The following is a 15510-nucleotide window of genomic DNA, read 5'->3' as shown; positions in this document are numbered from 1 at the left end:
TTCACTTCAGTACTATTTCTTTCATTTGTTTAATTCGTATAACAATTGTTGCATTTTTTGCTGTAGATTTATGGCATGTCTTAAAACAGTAGGTGGCAGGTGTTTAACTATGCAATAATCGGAAGGAATGTCGGCAGATGCTGAAGTCGTGCCGGAAGCTGAGCATGACGGTGAAGAGCCCGAACCTGCCGCCGCCGCCGCCGCCGCCCCCGCAGCCGCCGCCGGGGGCCGCGCCGGCCGGCCCGTGGCTGGTGCGGCAGGCCTACTCGTGGATGGACCGCCAGGGCCGGCCCACGTCGCCGCCCCCGGAGTACGTCCGCGCCTCGCCGCCCGTCGTCGTCGCGCCGCCCCCGCCGGCGCCGCGCTTCTACCCGCGCACCAAGGACAAGAGCGTGCGCAAGGTAGGCGGCGCCCACGACTCTTCTGACGCTCGCCTCCATCTGCTTTAGTACGCTCCCACACACCACCCGAAACCTTGACCTGTGAGAAGCGTGTTACTGTGCTACTCAATACAGTTCAGCTGCTCTTTCTCTTCCTCTTGATTACGTTTTGCAAACAACAGCCTCGTAAATATTCTGCACTATTTTCACTCAGTGACATATTAGAGAATAATTTTATTGGGTACCTCACCCTTTATAAAGTAGCGACTGCACAAAACCGAGCAGTAAGAATAATAAGGCATGGGTGTGTGTGTCTGTGTGTGTGTGTGTATGTGTGTGTGTGTGTGTGTGTGTGTGTGTGCGTCCTTAGTGTAAGTTACTTTAAGTTAGATTAAGTAGTGTGTAAGCTTAAGGGCCGATAACCTCAGCAGTTTGGTCCTATAAGTCGCTACCACCAATTTCCAAACTTAAAAATAATATGTGGTGTTCTTCTGCAGTCAGCCTGTGATACCTCTTCAAGGAGTTAGATATTCTAACTGCACTTTTAGAATATATATACATACTCGCTACGGAGATTCGCCTAAATTATCAGTCATAGTTTGAGCAGAATATTGACTAGAAGACTCTCTTTAAATTCTGAACTTAGCAGTGGTTAAATACAGGTTACGAAAAGCTATTTACAACTTGTAAAGAAATTAGAGTACAATTATAAGAGTCAAGGGTGGCAGTGGTTGAGAAGGGAGTGAGGCAGGCTTGTAGCATATCCCCGATGTTACTCAATATGTGCATTGAACAACCAGTAAAGGAAACTAAAGAAAAATTTGGGGTACGAATAAAAGTTCAGAGAGAAGAAAAAAAAAAACTTTGAGGTTTGCCGATGACATTGCAATTCTGTCAAAGACAACAGAGGACTTGGAAGAGCAGTTGAACGGAATAGACAGTGCCTCGGAAAGGAGGATATAAGATGAGCATCAATAAAAACAAAAGAAGGATAATGGAATGTTGTCAAATTAATTCAGGTGATGCTAAGGGAATTTGATTAGAAAGCGAGACACTTAAAGTAGTAGATGAATTTTGCTATATGTGCCGCAAAATGACTGATTATGGAAGTGTATTGAATATAAAACGTAGAATGGCAATGGCACAAAAAGTATTTCTGAAGAAAATAAATTTGTTAACATCGAATATATCTTTTGCGAAAACATTTGTCTGGAGTATAGCCATGTATGGAAGTGAAACATGGACGATAAACCGTTTGGATAAAAAGAGAACAAAAGCTTTCGATATGTGGTGGTACTGGAGAATGCTGAAGGTTTGGCGGGCACATCACGTAACTAATGGGAGAGTATCGAACAGAACTGGGGGTCCAAGAAATTTGTGGCACAGCTTGACCAAAAGAATGGATCGACGGAGGTAAAAATCGTAGAGGGAGACGAAGAGATGAATACAGATCCAGAAAGATGCAGGTTGCAGCAATTATTTGGAGATGAAGAGGCTCACACAGAATACAGCTGCGTCACTGTGCGGCTGATCCCGGCGGAGGTTCGAGTCCTCCCTCGGGCATGGGTGTGTGTGTTTGTCCTTAGGATATTTTACGTTAACTAGTGTGTAAATTTAGGGACTGATGACCTTAGCAGGTAAGTCTCATAAGATTTCCCACACATTTGAACACCATCAAAATAGTCTTCGGACTAAAGACGACGACAACAACAACAGTGACGTTTGCACTTGCAACATTAGACGGAAAAAACTAACTTTCGTTACACATTATTAAAGCTGTCAAAAGAAGTAGCATACGCATCTGCTAAAACATTTCATCATATGCCCAATAACATAAAATATCGGACACGTAACAAAGCAAACTTTAAATGTAGCCTAAAAACTCTACTTCTGTAAAACTTGTATTCCATAGACGAAATTTTATTTGGACACTGGTAACCTTTAAAAAGAACTACTTTTAAGTGTAGTTGCACAAGTAGTGAAAACTTTTAGTTATTCCTTAACCCAGAGATCGTCTCACAATGTTGCAGGAATTGTTATCATTAGGTAAAGGTAAATTTCGAATTCTGACCCTCTATCCATAGGAGCCAATCTGGTTCGACCGAACGCCGTGTCATCCTCTGCGTTGTGGAGTTTATTGGCACTGAAACTGCTATTATTCGATGGAGAACGTCCTCAGTTGGCCTCACGAAGCTGAGAGCACCCCGCACAGGACTTCACATCAAGGAAACATCACTGGCAGAACCTGTAATCGAACCATGTTCCACTGCCTAGCCTTCCTGAAGGAACTGTCCCAGCATTTGCTTGAAATTGTTTAGGAAAACCTTGGAAAACCTAAATCAGAATGACCGGCGGTGCAGAGCTCTCCGTTCCCGCATATAAAGTCAGTGTCTTCAAATGCCTCATTCGCTTGGTTCCTGTTGCCTGATGTTCTCTTAATAATACACAATCTGCCTCAAATACCTTATACGGTATAGATGGGCTGAAAATAACGATGACACACCCTTTGGAGACCTCACCTTCTTAGCCGCAATAACAACTTTATGGTAAAGACCAAACAGTGAAAAAGTGGGTTTTAAGCAAGGGCCGTTGGCGGATCATAACAGAAAGAGTGCTTGAAACAGCACTCTCCATCAGAGGCCAGACCTTTACTACGAACTGGTGAGATGAGGTACATTCTCTCCGCGACGAACGTATTCCCAGCTGTATTGGTGAGGTGAACTTTACGCAGCTGGCTTCCGCTACAATCGGCTTCCCGATTTCCCACGAGGGGATGGACACACAAATCGTGAGGCAATTACCGGAATCGTAAGTCCCCTTCCACTCAGTACATACTGAGACGCCCCATTTCTCTCTCAATTGCCTGAGCAACGCCTTCTGGTCGATTTGGTATAGGGAATGAAACACACAAAACTGATGAACCAATAAGTAATAGTAATAACAAAAAACATAAAGAAAAACTGAAGGGAAGACGAATACTGGTATGGATTACGCAATGTATTTCGCTTCGCTACAGAAACATAGAATGTCCTTATTGATTTTGCGAAGCTCACCAACATAATGCATGCATCCTGGTGGCACATCCAACCGTTTGCTTGGCCCCATTGTAATTAGTTTCCTATATACTTAAACCTCTTACGACAATGCGTCTTTTGAGTTACTTTCTTAAAGCAGATACACTTATTTTGCCGAAATACCAATTCAAAGTTGTTTCGTGGCTTAAGTTGTTCTGGGGCACACTAGTGACTTCATTCAATGGCCAGGAGCGATTTATCTGACGGCCAAAAGGGCATGGTTATTGACTTTGGGATCAAGGGTGGAAGTATTTACGAAAAGGCTGTTTCTAAACTATTTGCGTACCACCGTGGTTAAAGTATACGGTGCAGGATTAAATGGCGCTACCCAAAACCGGCGCTTAGGTATCTTTGGTGCAGCACAAGCCATAAATGACAAGGGTGAACGACAGCGGCGATGTGTATCGCCGAATAGACGTGCAGCTATTGAGCAACTGACCGCCCAGATATACCAAGAGGCTACCAACAGTGTCCCCTCAACGACCGTTCAGCGAACGTTGCTGTATGGGGCCTCTGCAGCCAGCGCCTGGTTCATGCACCCATGCTGATTGCTGTTCACCGGCGACGAAGGCGGAATTTGTACGCCTGTACCGCAACTGGGCATCCACCGAATGGCAACATGTGGACTTATCTGATGAATCAAATTTCAGGATCTCTTGGACAGATGGCCGATGGCATGTATGGCGTGACACTTCTGGAAGCAAAGGGTCGAGACTGGAAGAGGAAGAGTTATGGTCTGAGGAATGTTTCCTTGGCATTCCCTGGGTGATAACGTCATTCAGGAAAGCACAATGGACCAAGGAAAGTATGGATCTGTCCATGGGGTTATATCCCCCCCCCCCCCCCCACTTCACAACCAGTTTGTTTCTCTCGGGGCTATGATGGCACCTACCAGCAGGATAACGCAACGTGTTATACAGCTCGCTGTATACATGTGTGATTTGAATGACCCCATGCAACGTGTTATACAGCTCGCTGTATACATGCGTGATTTGAATGACCCCAAGTTTAGTTTGCCGTACTGTCTTGCCGATCGAACTCCCAGGATTTCAACTTCATCGAGAATCTATGGGGCCAAATCGACTGGGCAGTTCGCGACGCGGGTTCTCAACTGAGGAAGCTAGCGCAGCTGGCAACGACACTGGACTCGCCGTGGCTGCACATCCCTGTCGCTACCTTCCAGACTCAAGACTCTCTTCCTGCACGTCTCGCAGAGATCAGCGCTGCGAAATGTTGTTGCTTAGGGTTTTGATAGGTAGTCACGTTAATATAACTGGACAGTGTATTAAATACGCAATGAAAAGGAGAAAATGCACTGTCGCTGGTATCCCACGTGAAACTAACGAGCTGCGTTCGTTCACCGTTTGCAGGAAGGAAATCTCGGCTCATCTATGAGAAGCAAACTTCTAAATAACGCTATGTTTTGTTTTCAGCGATATATTATGCAGAAAAATATTTATGACGAAAGAGACCAGTGGACTTCCTTATACAGGATGTTACAGGAAACATTCCTCACTCACAAATAAAGAAAAGATGTTACGTGGACATGCGTCCGGAAACGCTTACTTTCCATGTCAGGGCTCATTTTATTACTTGTTTATAAATCACATTAATCATGGAATGGAAACACAATGCAACAGGACGTACCAGCGTGACTTCAAACACTTTGTTACAGGAAATGTTCAAAATGTCCTCCGTTAGCGAGGATACATGCATCCACCCTCCTTCGCATGGAATCCCTGATGCGTTGATGCAGCCCTGGAGAATGGCGTATTGTATCACAGCCGTCCACAATACGAGCACGAAGAGTCTCTACATTTGGTACCGGGGTTGCGTAGACAAGAGCTTTCAAATGCCCACATAAATGAAAGTCAAGAGGGTTGAGGGCATGAGAGAGAGGAGGCCATGTAATTAGTCCGCCTCTACCAATCCATCGGTCACCGACTCTGTTGTTGAGAAGCGTACGAACACTTCGACTGAAATATGCAGGAGCTCCATCGTGCATGAACCACATGTTGTGTCGTACTTGTAAGGGCACATGTTCTAGCAGCACAGGTAGAGTATCCCGTATGAAATCATGATAACGTGCTCCATTGAGCGTAGGTGGAAGAACATACTGGCGAAACTAAAATGAGCTCTAACATGGAAATTAAGCGTTTCCGGACACATGTCCACATAACATCTTTTCTTTATTTGTGTGTGAGGAATGTTTCCTGAAAGTTTGGCCGTACCTTTTTGTAACACCCTGTATTTGGAACACTTGTCAGAAAACACATATTTGTCCATATTTACTAATGGAAGGAGGACTTTCCGAGTTCTCTTATCGCAATTCTGAAATTTACCACCCCGACTGTTTTATCGGAGCCAAGGTAGCCACTGGGGGCCGGCAACATATATAACAGCACAGAGGACAAGGTAGTCTATGCCCAAGGCGTACCCAAAAGCACCGGCTATTTACATACAAGGTAATGGAAACAGATATTCCGAGCACTACTTCCTGCAGGGGAAGCTCGAGCCACAGCCTGCAGGAAGTATCACTACGTCAACTCCTAATTGGCTGGAGACAGCTATTTAGGTGCTAGAACCATGCCCGAAGATCAGTTCCCGCCAGATGCCGACCTAGTGTACTGCGTCCGCTGAAGATTACGTCTTCGTCTCAGAATTGGACTGTTACTAGTGTGTTAGTGTGTTACCACGAACCTTTGTCAAAAATTGTAAGTGAACTTTTGTTTGCCTCAATTAGGAGACTTTTTCATTATTGTTACCTTTCGTTTGTATGTTCAGTCATCAACGTACATCAGTAAACACTGTGTTTGTGAAAAATTGCGAATTGTCAGTCACAACACCGACCGCTAGTAATTTATGATAATATACTTGATTAGGCTGGTCTCCGCTCTCTCTGGCTCTCATAAGCCTTGAAACTAAAGGCTCCTGTATGAGCAGTGTGTGGTCTGCGCCAGGCGCAGCTCCTTCTGTTACCCGTAAACTTATTGTGGTATGTCTCTGCAGCGTGTATCAACTATTTAGAGGATAATATTTTCCGTTTATGGCTGCAGAAGACCACAGCCTTTGCTTCTCTGCTAAGTATAAACCCTGCCACGAAACCCTTCGTGCTGATGTCCAGGTAGAAAAATTAGCAATATGTGCTACATATGCACCTATAATTTGTTAATAGGCTATAACAGGGGATACAACCCTAAAAGGGGACCACTGCTTGTAACTTGCAGGGTGACCATTATTGCACTACATGAAAAAACTACGGTGTGTACACACTTTATTCAACATGTAAACGTCAAAACAGTTATTCGGATTTAATTTATGACATGCTTCATATGCCTGCCATCATTGGCAATGATGTGGCGCAGACCAGTAGCGAAATTCTGTATGGTACACTGAGGTGTGGGAACATCGATGCTGTCGACGATCTCCTGAATTGTTGTTTCCAGCTCAGCAATTGTTTCGGATTTATTGCTGTACACCTCGTCTTTAATAAAGCCCACGGAAAGGAGTCGCATATGTTCAGATCCGGAGAATATGGCGGCCAATAGAGGCCCATGCCACTGGACTCTGCATATCCCAGAGCCAGAATGCGGTCCGGAAATTGCTCCTACAGCACATCACTCTCTTGCTTGGACAGAGTCGAGCTCCGTCTTGCATGAACCACATCTTGTCGAAATAAGGGTCGCTTTGGATAATAGGGATGAAATCATCTTCCAAAACCTTCACGTACCGTTCGGTAGTCACTGAACAATCAAGGAATATCGCACAGATTATTCCGTGAATGGATATTGCACACCACACAGTCACCCGTTGAGGGTGAAGAGACTTCTCTATCGCGAAATGCCGATACTCAGCCCCTCAAATGCGCTGACAAACCCGCCCAAATAAAACAGGGCTTCGTCACTAAACAGTATACAGCGTACACTTATCCACATCATGCGCCGGGGCCAACCGTTTAGTTTGAACGTCCCAACGCAAACTGTTCAGAAGTTACGACCATTTTATTTCATATCGTTCAGTAATTGTCACCTTGTATATCTGTACCATGACGTGGCACCGAATATTTGAGAGTTCATGCATTTTAGGAAATTCCCGAGTTTGTTGTTCGTACTATTGATTTAACCCAATATATTCTCCTGGTACCTTGCACTGAAGGTGTGTAGATGCTTGAGAACAGCGTAATGTCGAAAGTGTAATAGAAGAGTGAAAGACTTCTACTCCCGTAGCAGAAAATATCGTCCTTGAAACGTTCTCTCCTTTCTTTTTAACCTTGGAGATTATAGTTCCAAAAGGCCCGCCCGGCTAGCCGTGCTGTCTAACGCACTGCTTCTCGAGCGGGAAGAAGATCCGGTCCCTGGCACGAATCCGCCCGGCGGATTAGTGTCGAGGTCCGGTGTGCCGGCCAGACTGTGGATGGTTTTTAAGGTGGTTTTCCATTGCCTCGGCGAATGAGGGCTGAGTCCTCTTATTCCGTCTCAGTTACGCAATGTCAACGATTGCTGCAAAAACACTGTTTCCACGTACAGATCCACTATAACTACTCTACCATGCAAACATTGTGGTTACACTCGTCTGGAAGGAGACGTTCGCGGGGGAGGGGTGGGGGTCCACTGGAAGCCGAACTTCACAACAACCCTGGGTTCGGTGTGAGGCGGCGGAGGGGTGAATGGACTGCAGTAGCTTGTTGTGAGGTTGTTTACCCACTGAGGTCTGCGGCTGGAACGAAGCCTCTCCATCGTTCAAATAGTTCAAATGGCTCTGACCACTATGAGACTTAACTTCTAAGGTAATCAGTCCGCTTCAACTTAGAACTACTTAAACATAACTATCCTAAGGACATCACACACATCTATGCCCGAGGCAGGATTTGAACTTGCGACCGTAGCGGTCGCGCGGATCCACACTGTAGCGCCTAGAACCGCTCGGCCACCCCGGCCGACGCCTCTCCATCGTTTCTAGGTCCCCAGTTCAATACATACATACATACGTACATAGTTCCACAATCTCTGACTTTTGTCTGATATTGCGTTCTGATGAGGCACCCCGCCCCCCTCACGTAAGATGTACTGTAATTCTTACTGAATGATGTACTTTGTGTATTAGCAACATCGTAATTTACTGACGAAGTACCAAATAAACAATTTCTTCCAGAGAAATACACACATAAAATATCCGATTTATTGGACTGTGTCAGTGGGAATCAACGTAGAAGATAAGGCGTGCAATGATACTAAACAGGAGTCATGTCCTACACGCAAACAAATTTAGACAATTTTTTCAAGCAGACTCGTAATTTTTCCTCACAAATGTAGGATATAGTGTATAAATACGCGTTACTATTTGATTACACTGATTGGAAGGAATCCTGTCCATTAAACAACTAATGGTATGCATACGGAGGGATTTAAAAGTTGGACGACCACATAAAACTCATCGTAGGTACCGCAGATGCCACACTGTGATGCAGTGGAAGAATCCTCAGACAGTATAGTCCAACCGTGAAGGAGATCGTTCGACCGATATTCGAGTATTGCTCGTATGTCTGGGGCCCTTATCAAATAGGATTGTTAGAGGAAACAGAGAAGAGCAGCGCATTTCGTCACAGGAGCTTTTAGTAAGAGCGAAAGCGTCACGGAGATGACAACCCAACTAAAATGCCACACGTTACAAGAGAGGGGTGGTGAATACGACGTGGTTTTCTTCTGAAGTTCCGAAAGCTGTCCGTTCGTACAAGAGTCCTCTAATATATTGTTTCGTCCTGCGTTGCTGTTGTTGTCCGAAGACAGCTCTCCCAAGTCATATCGAAAAGATGCATGCATTCAGAGAAAATACGTGCTGTCGTTTCCGCCATGGCTTCAGTAGTTCACTACGCCAGCGCAGCAAGGTCTTGCTGGCTAATGTTACAAGGCCAGATCAGTCACCCAGACCGCTGTCACTGTGACTACTGAATAAGCTGCTGCCTCTCTTCAAGAACCGCGTGTTTGGCCTCTTCGCAGGTACCCGTTCTTTGTGATTGCACTTACAGTACGGCTGTCTGTATTGTTGAGAAATGTGCATCTGTATTGTTGAGAAACGCAAGTCATCCCACCTCGGCTAGGTGTACGAGTCAAGTGGACGGTTTCCACACCTGTATTTTGCGAACTGAACATAAAGGGAAAATTCACAACTGGTACAGAAATAGTGGGTGTGACAGCGGTACGCGAAGAATCCTCCGGCAATCAACATAAGGTGATTTGTATACTATAGATGTGCATGTAGGTCACGGTCACTTAATGCCTGGCTGCTCACTGACCCTGCTGCCACTCGTTATACAATAGTATGTAAGAATATAATGCAGGTGTTTACAACTATTGTGTTCCGCAGGCGTTATGCTTGTACTCAGGTGAATACGTAGAAAGTGTTACGTGCTTCAGCCCTCCGGCCAATGGAATCTCATTCTTGGATATCATATGAAGGTGTGAGGGAGTGCTTCGTTCTCATCACCACAGGGGTGTTAGTAGGAAGTCTGTTGCTAAAAGGAAGCCTCGCGGATTAACCTCACGGTTGAGGGTGCCATGTCACGAATCGCGCGGTTATCCCAACGGAGGTTCACGTCCTCTCTCAGGCATGGGTGTGTGTGTGTGTGTGTGTGTGTGTGTGTGTGTGTGTGTGTGTGTGTGTGTGTGTGTGTGTGTGTGTGTTGTCCTTAACGTAAGTTAGTTTAAGCAGTGTGTAAGTCTAGGCACCGATGACCTCAGCAGTTTGCTCCTTTAGAAATTTACTCACATTTGAACTTTTTATTGAATAGAAAACCACAGAGAGGTGGTGCTTTTACCCTCTACTCTAATGATCGGAGATAAACGCTTTGAATTGAAGTTTGTTCCGGCTGCCACGAGCACAGGATTGCCTGTGCACAGCATAAAACCCTCCTGCGCATAGAATAGGAACTCAATCAGGACCCAGTCGTAATACCTCATTATCACGCTGCTGCTGCTATTGATGCTCACCAGTGGGGAACAGTTTCCCATAACTGTCGTTGCTGCGTGCGTAACAGACTGAGGTCTGAACATGCTCTTTTATTTTAACCCCTACCCCGTAGGATAAAAGCTTCTCCAGGCTGCTACTCAGCTCAAGTGTCAGAAATTATATTAGTGACGACTAATAATCCCAGTGACTGTAAAACAGTACTGGAACCACTCTATCCCTCTTTTATATCGGTGTAGGTTCTTGTGTATGACGTAGTAGCACCCCCTTTTAGTGTTACCTGGACGTTCTGATGACTTGCTACGATCAGAAAAATTGCTTCTAGGTCCGTCTTGTTAGCAGCTTCCCGTGACTATGTATGACGTATTGCCGGTGGCCAATTGATTGTTCCTCATCTCTCTGCCTGTTGCATGTCATCTGTGATTCGGTAACTTATTTCTTATCTGCCTAGGTAAAGTCTATTGGCAGTGGTCTGATTCTGGCTGAGTTAAAGCATTTCCTGAAAAGAAATTCATATGGTTTAATATTTCACGTGATACACATTAATATATGATTATTTATCTACCTATAGAGTGTTTTACAATTCCTTTTACTGGTTTCTGCGGATTGTTGAGGGGATTTAGTAGTAAAAGGTTTTAAAAAGGAAACAATATCCGCGATTGTAGTGTTTGTATGGAAAATAGGTTATATTCAAATGGTACACATTTTGGATATGTGTTCTGTTGTGGTTGGCAGGAGATCCAACCGTGTTAGTAAATGAGGCCGAAATGCACGCGTTTTAGCTCAGGCAGGCTGGCGTGAGGTCTGGAACATGGCAAGGGAATTAGATTTGAGAAAAACGGACGTAGCTGGTGGAATACTTAACTTTAATCCATTAATAACGAACTTCGCTCTTTATGGTACATGATTCACAATATCAAAAGTACGGATACTGGCGCCTTGCTAGATCGTAGCAAATGACGTAGCTGAAGGCTATGCTAAATATCGTCTCGGGAAATGAGAGCGTAGAAGTCAATGAACCATCGCTAGCAAAGTCGGTTGTACAACTGGGGCGAGTGCTAGGAAGTCTCTCTAGACCTGCCGTGTGGCGGCGCTCTGTCTGCAATCATTGATAGCGGCGACACGCGGGTCCGACGTATACTAACGGACCGCGACCGATTTAAAGGCTACCACCTAGCAAGTGTGGTGTCTGGCGGTGACACCACATTCCTCCCCCGCAAATCGGCGTACGGTTGTGGCATAAGGCTTCCGCCCGCCGTGGGGAGGACCGCATGTTGACGTATGCGACGAGGTGGGGAGCCTAACAACAGGCGAGGCTGTGCCACCCGCACCCTGCCATTCGGACCGCGGGGAGCTAGGAGACGCCTGAAAACCTGCTCCAGGGTGCACGCCAATATGCGGTGTATGCGCCCGTAGAGAGACAGGAGGGGCCGAAGGGTCGACCTCCATCGGGCCGGGGCACCCGACGGGCGAAGACGACACATGGTCCGGAGAGTTCCATGTCGGAGGACAACTGGTCACTGGAAGCGATCGGCAGCGCGTGACCCAGGGAGGCGCCCGGCGGTTGCAGCGACGCGTCCACTGCGGGCGGCGCCGACGGGAGAACAGGCGGCGGCGGCGGCGGCGGCGGCGCGTTGCCATGGGGCAAAATGGAAGGCAGCGTCGGTAACACCTGGGGCTGAGGCGAGCCAGTAGAGGGGTCCCCGGGATGCTGACCGGACGGCACCGTCGCTGAAAGCAGACGGCGAGCGACCATCCCGGGGCTGAGAGCGATACGAGAACAAAAAGAGCAATAACGCGTCCTCCCGAGAATGCGACTCTTTCAACTTCAACATCTGGGACTTGAAAATCCTGACCAATCGTTCAGCGGCGCCGTTTGACTGTGGCGAAAACGGCGCGGACGTCAGATGTTGAATACCATTGGCCTTGCAGAATGACTGAAATTCTGCAGACATGAATTATGGGCCATTGTCGGAAACAATAGTCTGTGGAAGACCTTCAATGCAAAAGATAGCGGATAACGCTTGGATGGTGGCAGATGACGTCGTGGAAGACATCCGGACAACAAAGGGAAAGTACTGAATGAATCTACCTCAACCAACCATCGAGCATTCCAGAATGGACCAGCAAAATCGATGTGTAAGCGTTGCCAAGGGAAAGTGGCATTTGGTCTTGCAAACAGTTTCCGCGGTGGTGCTGATTGTTGTTCGGCACTCACCGGGCAAGAAGAGCACATATTCGTAATCGCGGCATCGATTCCGAACCAAGTACAATGCTGACGATCAAGTTGTTTCGTTCTCACTATACCCCAATGTCCTTGGTGGAGAAACTGTAAGACAGAGGACTGTAACGAATGTGGTACCACGACCCTGGACTGATCATTATCAGAAAGCAACAGCAAAACACCACGTCGTACAAAAAGTCTCTCCTTGCGAGCAAAAAATCGGCGAACCAACGGGTCCCCGATCCGTGACTTTGACAAGGGCCATTGCGTAGCAACAAAACGGAGAACGGGAGCAAGGACAGGGTCGGCAGCAGTGGTGTAGCTACACGACGAAAATCAATCGGAAACGATTCGACCACGTCATCGGTTTCCGCATCAATGAACATGCAAAGCAAGTTCGGAGGAATCGAATTCCTTATCCTCAGCAACAGGCAAGCGGGACAACGACGAAAATCAATCGGAAACGATTCGACCACGTCATCGGTTTCCGCATCAATGAACATCCAAGCAAGTTCGGAGGAATCGAATGCTCTATCCTCAGCAACAGGCAAGCGGGACAACGCATCGGCGCTTCCGTGCTTAGCAGTGGACCGATACAACATCTCGTAGCGGTAGTGCGAGAGGAAAATAGACCAGCGAATGAATTTCTGCGCCGTACGTGGAGGTACAGGCTTGGTCGGATGAAACAGCGATGTCAAAGGTTTGTGGTCTGTGATGATGGTAAAGTGACGATCATACAAGAAATCATGAAACTTTGTAACACCAAATACGAGAGCCAATGCTTCTTTCTCGATCTGTGAATAATTTCTTTGAGCACACGAGAGCAATTTGGACGCAAAGGCAATAGGGCGCTCGTGCGATCTACCTTTGTGCGCATGCACAGCACCGATCCCGAAATCCGATGCATCAACCATCTACAAAAGGGGCTTCTGGGGATCGAATGGCGTAAGGCAAGTAATTTAAAGCAACGCCGATTTCAACTTGCGAAAGGTGTGTTCGCATTCCGTCGTCCAGACGAACGGAACACCCTTACGGCGTAAGCGATGAAGCGGAGCTGAAATGGAAGAGACATACGGCACATATTTATTGTAATACGTAATTTTTCCCAGCACACTCTGTAGTTGCTTCAAATTCCGCGGCGAAGGCAAGTCTTGTATGGCACGAAGGTGCTTTGGACTGGGATGTATGCCTTGGGCATTGATTACATGTCCCAGATATGGCAGGTCCCGAGCAAAAAACACACATTTGTCCTTCTGCAAGCGAAGACCATTTTGTCGCAAGACCTGAAATAATGTTCTGAGAGCCCGCCGCGGTGGTCTCGCGGTTCTAGGCGCGCAGTCCGGAACCGTGCGACTGCTACGGTCGCAGGTTCGAATCCTGCCCCGGGCATGGATGTGTGTGATGTCTTTAGGTTAGTAGGTTTAAGTAGTTCTAAGTTCTAGGGGACTGATGACCACAGCAGTTGAGTCCCATAGTGCTCAGAGCCATTTTTTGAATGTTCTGAGATTGGCCAAATGTTCTTCTTCCGTCTTTCCGGAGATCACAATATCGGCCACATAATTTGCTGCAGTAGGGACCGACGCACAAACGGTTTGTAGATATTGCTGAAACAATTCAGGGGCGGATGCACACCCGAATGGCAGTCGTTTGAATCGAGACAAACCGAGATGCGTGTTAACCACCAAAACGTGCTGGGATTCTTCGTCCACCGGTATTTGCAAGTACGCATCTGCGAGGTCCAACTTCGAAAAATATTTACCCGAACACAGTTTGTCAAAAATATCTTCCGGGCGGGGTAAAGGAAAAGTTGCAATCACTAGTTGTGGATTCACTGTTGCCTTGAAGTCCACACAAAGTCTCAATTTTCCGGAAGGTTTTGGCAAAATTACTAAGGGTGATGCCCAGAGAGAAGCCTGAACACGTTCAATTACACCTTGTGATTCCAAATCGTGTAATGCTTTTGCGACCTCATGACGCAATGCGTGGGGAACATTGCGCGCTCTGAAAAATTTCAGTTGCGCGTTTACTTACAGTTACAAATGTGCTTTATAGTTCTTAGCGCAACCGAGGCCCGGTGCAAAAATGTCTGCAAATTCTTCACATGGACGAGAAACACTGTCTGAAGGCACAGTCTGGTTCGCTGATAGGACCTGATTTACTATAGACAAGTTAAACAACTGAAATAAATCAAAACCAAACAAGTTCACTGCAGAAGAAGAAAGAAGGACGTAAAATGACACAAGTTTTGTTTGTCCTCTGTATGTTGCAAGAAGGCTGCACTGTCCTAACACAGGGATACCTTGACCTGAATAACTACTTAACTTAACATTTGCGGCACGCAACGGAGGTCTTCCCAGGAGTTTGTAAGTGTCTTGATGGATCAGTGAAGCTGCAGCGCCGGTATCGAGCTGGAATGGTATCACTTTGCCGTTAATCTCCAAGTCTACAAAAAGTTTATTGTCCTGCTGACGACAAGAGCGACTGTCTCGTGCAACGTGAACTGACACTGGTACATTATCACTTGCGACTTGACGGGAGTTCCGGCGATGTCGACGCACGACGTTTTTTGGGACGAACACAGTCACTGTTAGAGAGAGTGGCACTGCGCGGAGTGGAATGAACTACATGATTTCCTTGGGCGAAGTTTTGGGAGCCTGAATATCCATGGTTCGATTCCGATTCCGGCGCGAAGCAAAGGGCCTGGAACAGTTTTGAGCTTCCGATCGGAGCTTTTTCTGGCAAACACTCTGAACATGTCCTTTTTATGATAATAAAAGCAAATAGCTTGGCGGGACGGGCAATTCTCACGCGAATGTTTAGTAGCACACCGCGGGCATGATTTGATCACTGCATTTGCTTGCCGGCGCGA

General features: G+C 46.5%; 1 protein-coding gene across 1 annotated transcript in view; it reads left to right on the top strand.

The window, feature by feature from the left end:
- Positions 1–360: 360 nt before the first annotated feature.
- The window catches only part of LOC126273249 (whirlin-like), a 509290-nt gene continuing 494140 nt past the window's right edge, over positions 361–15510 (top strand). The window contains exon 1 of the mRNA XM_049976794.1: positions 361–401. The gene's annotated coding sequence lies outside the window, so the exon portion shown is untranslated. The remainder of the gene's footprint in view (positions 402–15510) is intronic.

This window comes from Schistocerca gregaria, chromosome 5 (assembly GCF_023897955.1).
Source record: "Schistocerca gregaria isolate iqSchGreg1 chromosome 5, iqSchGreg1.2, whole genome shotgun sequence".
Taxonomy (NCBI): Eukaryota; Metazoa; Arthropoda; class Insecta; order Orthoptera; family Acrididae; genus Schistocerca; species Schistocerca gregaria.
Note: the sequence above shows the minus strand (reverse complement) of the source record. Positions and strands in the feature narration are given on the sequence as shown.